The sequence below is a fragment of the Triticum aestivum genome, chromosome 6D (assembly GCF_018294505.1).
Source record: "Triticum aestivum cultivar Chinese Spring chromosome 6D, IWGSC CS RefSeq v2.1, whole genome shotgun sequence".
In the NCBI taxonomy this organism is placed as follows: domain Eukaryota; kingdom Viridiplantae; phylum Streptophyta; class Magnoliopsida; order Poales; family Poaceae; genus Triticum; species Triticum aestivum.
Window position 1 is genome coordinate 293,937,407 of NC_057811.1, and position 11,285 is coordinate 293,948,691.

The following is an 11,285-nucleotide window of genomic DNA, read 5'->3' on the forward strand; positions in this document are numbered from 1 at the left end:
GGGTCCTGTTAAGTGTGTCGCCATTTCGTGTGCGGACTGACCCTGCTTGAGTTGCTACGCCAACACGACAGGAGCAGTCTGCCACTTGGTTTTGCTCCTTGGTGAATCCTGACTATATTGATCTAAAAAGATACGTGCTGAACTACCCTCTCCGTCTCGGTTTTTTTATTTTTAGGCGTCTCGGTTTATAGGGCCTGCACGTAGTTCTAGGTCATCCATTTGACTAACTAAATATGAGTTACTATGTCACAAAAAGTATATCATTGGATTCTTAAGCGGATGTAGTTGTATTTAAAAGTCGAGGACGGGGCTTTTCCTGCGCGGTAGGCGGGGCAGTTCCGCCTAGTCGGTTTGACAGAGACGCGAGAAGACGAGGGAGTAGGCTGCTGCAAACGTAGGGCTGTGTGATTTGACAGCGAGTTACTGCTGGACAGGTGGGGCCCCGTGATTTGACTTGCCATTATCATTTCAACTGCGGCGCTACGACCGGCGTGAGTCTCCCGATTCCTGACCACCTCCATACAGGTGCCTCTCTCAATGCTCCACCATGTAGTAGAGGCTGGCTCTTGCATGAGAGCCCACTTCTCCACTTTTTCCTTGCCTCTCTTTCCTCCACATATGCAAAAATGCCATGTAAAGCGCACTATTGTACTTACTTTTACTTGCTCCTATAGGTGCTTCAGCTTGCCACATAGGCATAAAGTCTGATGTGGCAAGTTAATCAAGAAGAGAGAGACTAGTTTGGTGACCCAAGGAAGAAACGGTGCTAAGCGCGTGTACCTAGGTGAAAAGACAATTTTGAGTCTATAGCTAATTAAATGAAGCAAACTTAGCAACACCATTTCATTGGAAGAGGTCACTCCTTGGCAAATGCAATAAATACTAGTACTCCCTGTGTCCCATAATATAAGAACGTTTTTGGCACTACACTAGTGTCAAAAAGTTCTTATATTATGGGACACAGGGAGTACGAAGAAAGAGATAGAGAGGAGTAAAAAAAATACACTTATAGCCAACCTTGTTGTAGTATGAGTGACTAAGTGATGACTATGTATGACATGCCAACATCAGATAGCCTAACGCACCGTGTTAAATCTCCAAGGGCGCGACCGCGCGAGCGACGTGACGGTCGTGGTAGGCTTGACCATGATACGGGCTGCTGGCAGCCCTTGGATCTGAGGTCAAACGGTCGCATGCTAAGTTGCTGAAAATTTGCAGAATAACCCTCCAGGATAGGATATTCACCCATAGGTCTAGAATCACGCCATGCAACCGTTCGATCCCAGATCCAAGGGCTCTCGGAAGCCCGTATCATGGGAGAATGGAAAGCCACTACCCTGCCGTTCGCATGCTGGCAGTTCGCTCCTACTCGTCCCCGCACGTCCTTCAATACTACGGCGGTTCGCTCCTAGTCGTCCCATCCATTCACATTACGGCAGTTCCACTAATCCTAACCCTCCTTCCAAATCCATGGCGTCCCAAATCTCCACGATCGGTGGCGAGTACAAGGTTAGAACCATCACCGACGATGAGTTCGACATCATCTACACCCGTTCTTCCGCGACGGTGAAAGGATGCCTTTCTCGCTTCAGACGCATGTTCGAAAACTCAGATGATGAGTGGGTCGCTGGGCTAGATGTTGAGTACACCATAGTCCTGGGACGAGAGAAGGATCTAAAGGACGAAGAGAGGAAGAAGCCCGCCGTGATCCAGGTTTGCGTACATAATGTTTGCTTGGTCTACCACATATGCCATGCCGACGTTGAGTGCCAGGATTTTAAGAACTTCCTCATGGACAAAACAGTGAAATTCGTTACTATAGACTTTAAGAACGACAAAGAAGTCCTGGGTCGGATAGGCCTCATTGTAGGCAACCCCTTCGACCTCCAGAAGAATCGGCTGGTGCCCTCTCGTCAGCCTTCAATGCTGACCCTGGCAGGATCCATGGTTCATCCTTCGTACCGTAAACTGGAGAAACCTCATTACACGTTTCATCGTCATGCATGGCAGCGGAATGTACTAGATATAGACCACATCCACTATGCTGCAATGGATGGCTACCTTTGTTTCAATATCTACAAGGGTTGGATAAAGAGCAACAGCCAAGTGTGCGGTTCAAGCAAAGAAGTATCGGCCAAGAGGAAGAGGGACAAGGACGAAGTCGAGGACGTGGACGAGGACTCCGAGTAAGGTGTCAGTGTCGTTGCTGATGGTGGTTCTAAACTTCTAATGCAGTGTCTATCGGATTAGTTGCATAGTTTAATTTCAAGTGTGCTTAGTTTAATTTGAGGGGTGTGTTGTGCTGAGCCCCCAGCAGAACTATGTTATGTTTTTTCTCGTTACTTTAACTCTTCAGTATGTACATACTACTAGTATTTCTTTAATAGAATTTAGCACCCCAATTAAGGACGTACTAGCTTTTTAAATAGTACTATATGCATAATTTGGCGACGAGCGCTCTCTATATGTACCACCTTTTTTTTAATTTCAATTTTTGCTCCATGGCGCAATCCATCGATAGTACTACTGTACAAAAGTATACATTTTTTTAAAAGGCTAGAGTACTGTTCATCACATATATAGCCAATTAAATTCTCAACCTAGAACGACGTGCATGCCATGTAGTAAACCGATACGGAGGAAGTATAGTAAAAATGAGGTGATTTTACCGAGCGATCGGCGGGGGAGCATGGCCTGTCATGCAGTCCCATGTGTCATGATGTACCAAGGCGATGCGCGTGTCCCTCTTGAGGCAAAAGCAATACTACGTGGTTTGAGATGATGGCGAACCGAAGTGTGAAATAATGGTTGCATTGTCCGTCTGGGAAGGTGCGGCATTGTGATTTGACGTCTCATTGCTCATCACTACAACTGGGCTGGTACGAGTGGGGTGCGTCCCCCCTGCTGTTCTGCACTGTTATTTGGTGCTTGACACGTCGACCCGGTTGCTATATGTCCCACATGTCGGCGACAGGAAGTACAGAATTCATGAAAGGGAGCGTCGACAGAGGAGTATACTACAGAATTCATGAAAGGGAGCGACTTAGTTTTGGAAAAATCTGTTTTTACGGAGTACGTACCCACTAGGGTTTATAGGGCTCATCTAAAAAACATTCGTTTTTCCGTTTGATAAGTCTCAATTCTACTATACTAGTAGTAGTACCATTACATGTTGGATTTCGAGGTGCGTTAGATCACCCGACGCAAGCAGTGTCAAGAGGAAACTAACCAATGCATGTACAAGTTCATGGAAATTTAGTGGTCATTCATGCATTCGTTCTAATTAATGCCTCGGTAAACATAACTTCTTGAGAAAACCGAGTGTACTAATTACTTGTGCAAACTACGAAATTAACTCGACCACTCACCGTCTACCTTGGTTGGAGAGATTTTGAAATTGAGCCATAAATTGGAAAGGAGGGAGTAGTAACTTTTTTTCTCGATTACTATTTGCGGCCATGTATAGATGCAAAATGTATTTTTTATAGTGGCCTTGTATAAGTAAATGGAGGGAGTACTAACCAAAGTACGTAGTAGGGACGAGGAGTAAACGGAGGGAGTAGTAAAATTTTCTCCTCGTGATGCGAGCCACCGCGCGCGTGGGCGAGGGAGCGGGTGTAAAGGCGTACAGTAGTAGTACTACTACTACTACTCGTAAGCAAGCTTCACCTCATCCTGCGAGCCACCGCGCCCGTGGGCGGGGGAGACGGCGTACTAAGCAAGCTTCTCCTCGTTCTGCGAGTTGACGGGACACATCAAAAGTACTCCAGTGTATAGAGCCTTGCCTCTAAGGTAGGCCCCACATGGTTTGCCTCTTTTTTAATTTAAGATAACGCGTCAAGTCGCAATTTGTTTGTTCACCCATGGTAGACGATCCTCCCTCCACCAAGTGGACAACTAGTACACGTGCCAAATTACCATGCGGGCTGCCTTTTTCGTATAGAAATGACCTCCACCGTGTACCCGCGCGGGTGTGGTTGGGAAAGAGACGGGAGTACGTGCGTCGTGCGTGCACCTCTTCTCTTCATGCACTCATGTCCTTAACAAAGGGTGCATGCACGTATAGGTTGAGCGTGTGTCTTGCATCGTGTGCTGTGTGCATGCAGGCGTGCGAGTGTTGCGTGCGTGCAAGGGTACGTTTCAGTGTTGCATGCATGGGTGCGTACATGCGTGTGTTCGTGAGTGCATGTGTACGTGTCAGTGTTGCACGCCAGCATGCGTGCGTGTGTACGTGTCAGTGTTGCACGCCTACATGCGTGCGTGCATGTGTACGTGCGGGGTGAGGCTACACGTCAGTCGACTGACTTTTTCATCTCTGGTGATTAGATTTTCCAGCCGTTGGATACGAAATCAAGGGCCTCCAGTTTATCATCAAACTCCACCCCCCCTGAGCCGCCAGCCACCACCGGCCGAACCGCCAGCCCACGCCGCTAGCGGCCGGCCCGCCCTCCCCGAAACCACTCCCCACCGCTGGTCCGCCGCCGCACCGGCCATCCCTCTAGCCCCCCCCCCCCCCCGCCGAGCTTTTTCTCCGGGGATCCCCACCCCACCGCCCAATGAACGCCCCCCAACCGCCGGTTACTGCCAACCAGAGGTCTCACGACTTCGAATACCGACCACTAACTTATTACCATTTATGTCCTTCATATACGCGCTGACGGGTGGGCCCTATGGTAATGTGCGCTGCTGAATGTGGACCGTTTGACTGGTCAATTGATCGTGTTATCAACAAATTACGGAGCTGTATGGTGAGCCAGTGACCGTATCATCACCCTAAAATGTACTCCTATTTTATTAACACAGTATAGACTCAAACTACCATTTCTTTCTTTCATATACGGGCTGACAGGTGGGCCCCACGGTTACGCGCCCCGATGGTGCAACACTAGTTGTGCCGGGTGGAACTTTGACTGGTCAATTGATTGTGTCATCAACAAAATACGGAGTTGTACGGGTGAGCCAGTGACCGTATAATCATGATATGTACTCCCTCTGTCCCAAAATATAAGAACGTTTTTAACACTACACTAGTGTCAAAAACGTTCTTATATTATGGGAGGGAGGGAGCATTTGTTTAACATGGTACAGACGCAAGGGCTCATATATACGCGCAAGCACTCACCCCTATAAGCGCACACACGCGAACCCTACCCCTATGAGCACCTTCGAGAGAGTGGGCCAGCATATATGATCTTGAGATTTTACGAAGTCACCATAGGTGCCTCGTAGTCGAGTGGAATGTCTCCTCCCACTGAACGTACATTGCTGGAAAATACTGAAATTAACACAAGATAAATGCGAGCACCGGGACTTTAGCCTTGGTGGGCTCGAGAAACCACTGTCCTCTAACCATCCAACCACATGTTGGTTAGCACGACAAAATGTATGTGGTGACCGTGATGAGCTTATTCTGAAGTCCAGTGACCATATCGTGCTTTCGCTTCAAATACAATGACCGTAAGTGTCGTCAACAAAATACGGAGCATGCATCAAACGCAAAGTCCGTCAGTGTCATCAACAAAATATGGAGACGTATCGTGAGCTAGATACCGTTGTACTATTGTATATGCTTATTTTCTTAGTGGCCGATTGCGTGTGTGGTGTGGTGGGAACATCATTTCTAGTTGTGGTGGGTCAATATGAAGACTCATGGGTCGGTTCCATCCTGCGCCACATATAGGTTGGACCGAGACGTGTTATACGAAGACCCATGTGGAGGACTCGGCGTACAACACGAAGCTACCAGAGTCGCGGAGGACTCTATCCCCACTGGTGATAAGCCGACTATATATGATTTGTAACCCTAGGCCCTTAGTATGTTATACAAGCTTGGGGGCTAGTTCGTCGATAGTATACACACACGCACAATGCCTGGTATTCACGTGTACTTTGTACACACCCCTATCACTAATATACAGTACCAGGAGTAGGCTCTTTCTTCAACTGCAAGGGTCCGATTCGAACTAGGGTAAAACTTTGCCTCGTATTACCATCCAGCCTAACAGCCAGGGGTATCCTACCGAATGATATGATGAAATCATATCTGCCAACTACTAAGAGAGAGGTGTGTCGGCGGGGGGGGGGGCAATGTGTGCGAGAGAGGCCTAAAAATAATGTGCGTGCGGGAGACACGTAGGCACATATATGTGCGTATAGAGGGCTAGTAGAGACCGTGCATGTGTATATATGCATGTGAGAGAAATAGTGTTTTCCAACTGAGATTAGTGAAAAGAGTGGTACATAGTAGTCAGAAAGAGAGAGAGTAACAGAGAGAGCATGTGCGTGAGACACCCCGACACCCTGAGAGAGATTGTGAGCATGTGTGAAAGAGAAATGCCGATGCATATAAAGTGTGTGCACTTATGCGTTAGATAGAGAGATATATAACGCGTTTGTGAGAACGGGGCGAGGCATAGTGCATCTACGTGTAAAAGGCGGTTCTACGCATTAAATTAAAATATAAATGGCATTATTATTTTTGGATGAGATCATGAATTTTGCAAATTGCGTATGGACGAAAATCGGTCTATCAGACACCCATACTCTATTGAATTCTAGCATGTGCATGTGTTTATTTCATATTATCGATCCATAGAGTGAGAGCGGGTTGAAATACAGGCAATGGATGCTTTTGCAATTCATATATAGACATTAATTAGTGCACTCCATGTGTTAGTGCGAAGCACTTTATACATTTGTCACTTGCATGGATACATTCCAAATTGCTAGCTACGAAATAGAATACATGTCGAATTCAACATAAAGGGGGTTTCGAAGATTCGGATTCATAGGAAGTGCATTCATCTATTTGAACCCGAGATAATGGCATTTGTAAATCAGATGTAAAAGGGGGCATCAATCTTTGTTGTGAGTTTGAACATGCTATATATATTCATACGCATATCTAACTTTTTTTTTGCAACCAAGGAGATTATATCTGGAACCCTGCATGAACTGAGGTAAGTTGCATATTTTTTAATATATACTCGTGTACATGTATATTGAAATGTACCCCCTCCATTCCAAAATAATCGTAGCTTTAGGATTTTCAAGAGTAAAGATTTGTGAAGTTTGACAAATCCTGAAAGTTCAATTCAAGAGAACCGAAAACGTTAATGCTTCTGCTCCCAAATATTGAACGAAACGCCAAATAGGCCTCTGGTCACCCGAAACCGCGCAAGACTAATGTTTTGGTGGTAGGAAATTACTGTCCTGACTCTGGCCCGTGTAGCCTATCGGCCCGATGTCCAAAGGTCTAAACCGGGGTAGGTTTGTAACTTCACCAAGACGCCAATCTCAACTGCCTCCGAGAAGCATTCATACGCCATGGGCGCCTACCCATGCGCTCGGCCGAAATCTATCCCGCCCACATTTGGGACACCTGACATGACTGTCCTACCCCCAACCCGCAATATATCCGAAATTTTAGATGGGGGCAAAGTTTGTAACTTTCCCCAAATTTCAAACAAGCGCGTCTCAGACCGAAACATTGTTCCCCCTTAGTTCCCCGCCTCCCTCCGTTTCCCCATTCATACTCCGTGGGCGCGAAAACGCCCTCTCCACCAGCCGCGAAACCCCAGCCTCCTCCGTCCTCCACCCCATAGCGGCCAATCCACCGCCGCCCTCCTCCATCACGCCGGAGCCGGTACCCCGACGTCGTCGTCCAACGCAACCGCAACCGCAACGCCCTCAAGGACTTAGCAGTTGAAGCCGAGGCAGAGCTGCCTCCATGACGCCGACGCCGACGTGCGCCGTACCAGAACAACTCCGACCACGCCGTCCTGCGCCTCACTGCTGCGGCTCCACTGTCGCAACCGTCCACCGCATCGAAGCTGTTCCCGCTACGCCGTCGTTCGCCGCCTCGGATCTGCTTCCCCGCCGCCGACAGGCGGTGACCGCACCACACTCAACAACTTGGCCATGGGTTCGTCCAAGGCTGCACCGTCCTCCACAACTTCTGGTTTCCGGTGAACAACAAGAAGATCGTCGGAAAAACAGAAGGAGGACACACCACTGCCAGCAGAAAGAGGTACTCCTCTTCCCTTATTCGTTTAAATCTTACGTCTCCGCTCACACCGTATTCATCCCACGAAAGAAACTAGTTGAGCGCTTCTTACTGCATCTTCTTCGTGATACTAAATGCACAATGTTTCCTCCCTTTTACTATTTCACCTTTGCTAGAGGTCAGTAGCCCGCCTGGATTTCAATTCAGGGTCTGTCGAACCGCAATTAAAAGAAACAGCACCCGCTTAGGTGCACGGAGCACCTAGTCCGCCTGTTCCCCGGGGAAGCGGCGCATCGGTGTCTATCATAGGGGTGTGGGGCGCAGGAGCTGCTTGCGCCCGATCTGGAGGTCGGCGGGGCTTGAATGGATGGCCGGGGGGCGGTGCCAAGCACGGCGGTGCGGTGAGGTCGAGGGGAGGGCGCAGGCAGGGGAGGAATACTGGGCCGATGGTCGCTGGCGTTTCGAGGAAGATCGTCAACACTGACTGGCTGGAGGTAGATGAAGGCGATCTGCCCGTTCTTTGTACATCGGACGGTGCAGAAAAAATGGACTGACCTATTTGCTTTCATTCAACTATTATTTTCATAGAATCCTGTAGTAATTTAGTGTGCCATGCATGTTGTAGAGCTATCATATGTCTCCCGTCATTTATTTCTCACCGACCTGCTATCTGCTACCTTTACACTGTACTAATTGTGCACACACTTCACCCATACTCACACTATTGTTTTTTTATGCATGGGTATTTCAGATTCTGACGCAGTGTTGATGAATGCAGAAAAGAAAAGACAGAAGTCGCTCCAGTGTAATTCGAAGATAAGCACTAAGCATTTCAGCGCTCTAATGGGTGCAGTGTCAGCACTTGGAGACAGTAAACGTAGCTCTGCAGTTGATGATCTCAATTGCCACACACAACCATCCCAGGTGCTTGCTTTAACTTCGCGCTGTCAAATGTGGTTGCATGTTGCATATGGTGTCTAGCTTGTATTGCTTCCACTTTGGTTAAATTGCATCTGCTTACTTTACACATTATACCTTTGATAATGACATGCCTTCCTGTTTTTGATACATACTACATATGTCTATTAACCATGTTCGTACATCAAACTAATGCTCTTTTGTATCCCTCGTCAATCACTTATGATGAGATAGTCACCCGAGTGGGTTACTGTGAGACGCCCTACTCGTTTAAAGAGTGCAGTGTCATCCTCCCCACATGATTCTCAAGAAACAACAAGGCTAAATGAAGATAGTCAACGTAGCTCTCTAGTTGATCACCGCAATTCCCCCACACCACCATTGCAGGTGCTTGCTCTTACTTGGCAGTGTGATATGTGGTTGCATGTTGCATATGGTGTCTACCTTGTAATGCTTCTAATTAGGGTAAATTGCATCTGCTTAGTTAACACATTATACCTGTGAATATGACATGCCTTCCTATTTTTGGTACATACTACGTCTTTCTATTAACCATGTTCTTACATCAAACTACTTTTCTTGTGTATCCCTCATCAATGCTCCTAATTTGTTAAATTGCATCTCCTTAGCTTACACATTATACATGTGAATATGACACGCCTTCCTGTTTTTGGTACATACTACATCTGGCTATCACACCATGTTCTTACATCAAACTACTGTTCTTGTGTATCCTGCGTCTATCGCTTATGATGGGACAGTCACGCGCGTGGGTTAATATGAGACACAATACTCTTATAAAGAATGCAACTTCATCCTCTCCACATGATTCTCAAGAAACAGCAAGCCTAAATGAATATATTGAACGTAGCTCTGTACCTGAAGACCGCACTTCCCCTACACCACCATCACAGGTGCTTGCTCTAACTTCGCAGTGTGATATGTGGTTGCATGTTGCATACGGTGTCTAGCTTGTAATGCTTCTAATTAAGGTAAATTTCATCTGCTTAGTTTACACACTATACCTGTGAATATGACATGCCTTCCTATTTTTGGTACACACTACATCTATGTGTTAACCTTGTTCTTACATGAAACTACCTCTCTTCTGTATCCTACATCAATCACTTACGATGAGTCACCTTTATTCGTTGCATATTGCATATTATTTCTAGCCTGTTGCCATGTATTGCTTCTAATTTGGTCAAATACATTTGTTAGGGCACCCTTTTAATTTGGCAGAGTGATATTGGTTTCATCTTTCATATGGTTTCTAGCTTGCATCGATTCTAACAAGTTCAAGCACCTTGTGCTTAGTTTACACTTTATACATCATCCATGTCAATATGTCACGCCGTCCTGTTTTTCATACACATTCCATCCTCCTATCATGCGGCTGCCTTACATGAAAGTAGTGTTCGTCAGTATCATGCATCAATGAGTTCTGAAGAGCAAATTTTATTCCTTTTTCTTGTGGGTTTGACTTGACAAGGCAAAATCAAGAAAGAGGAAGGAAAAGAGTAAGGAAGGCGATGATGGTGGTCCTCTGCAGCAACGTAAACGGAGCATCTGTACCGATTCTCCTTGTACTGATAGTGCATTACAAGGTCCAAGTCTCCGCTCCCCTACTCCACCATCCAAGGTGCTTGCTCTAACTTGGCAGTGTGATATCTGGTTGCATGTTGCATATGGTGTCTAGCTCGTATTGCTCCTAATTAGTGTAAACTGCATCTGCTTAGCTTACACATGATACATGTGAATATGACACGCTTTCCTGTTTTTGGTACATACTATATCTGTCTATCACACCATGTTCTTACATGAAACTACTCTTCTTGTGTATCCTGCATCAGTCACTTATGATGGGACACCTTTAAGTTGGCAGTGTGATATTGGTTTGCGTCTTGAATATGATTTCTAGCATGTATTGCTTCTAGTTTGATGAACGCCACCTATGACGAGACAGTTTTAACTTGGCAGAGTGATATTGATTGCACCTTCCATATGGTGTCTTGCAGTGTTTCTAATTTGTTGAAGTGCCTTCTGCTTAGTTACCACATCATAGGTGTGAATATGTCAAGCCGTCCATTTTTCCGTACATATTCCATCCTCGTATCATGACTTTGCCTTTCATCAGAGTAGTGTTCGTCAGTATCATGCATGAATGAGTTTTCAAGAGCGAATGATATTCCTTTTTCTTGTCGGTATGACCTCACAATGCAAAATCAATAAAGCTGAAGGAAATTGGCAAGGCATTGGATGATGGTGGTCCTTCCGAGCAACTGAAACGGAGGTTCTCTACAGATTCTACTCCGCCATCCTCCCAACAAGATTCGCAAGACAACGCAAGGCTACACAATCA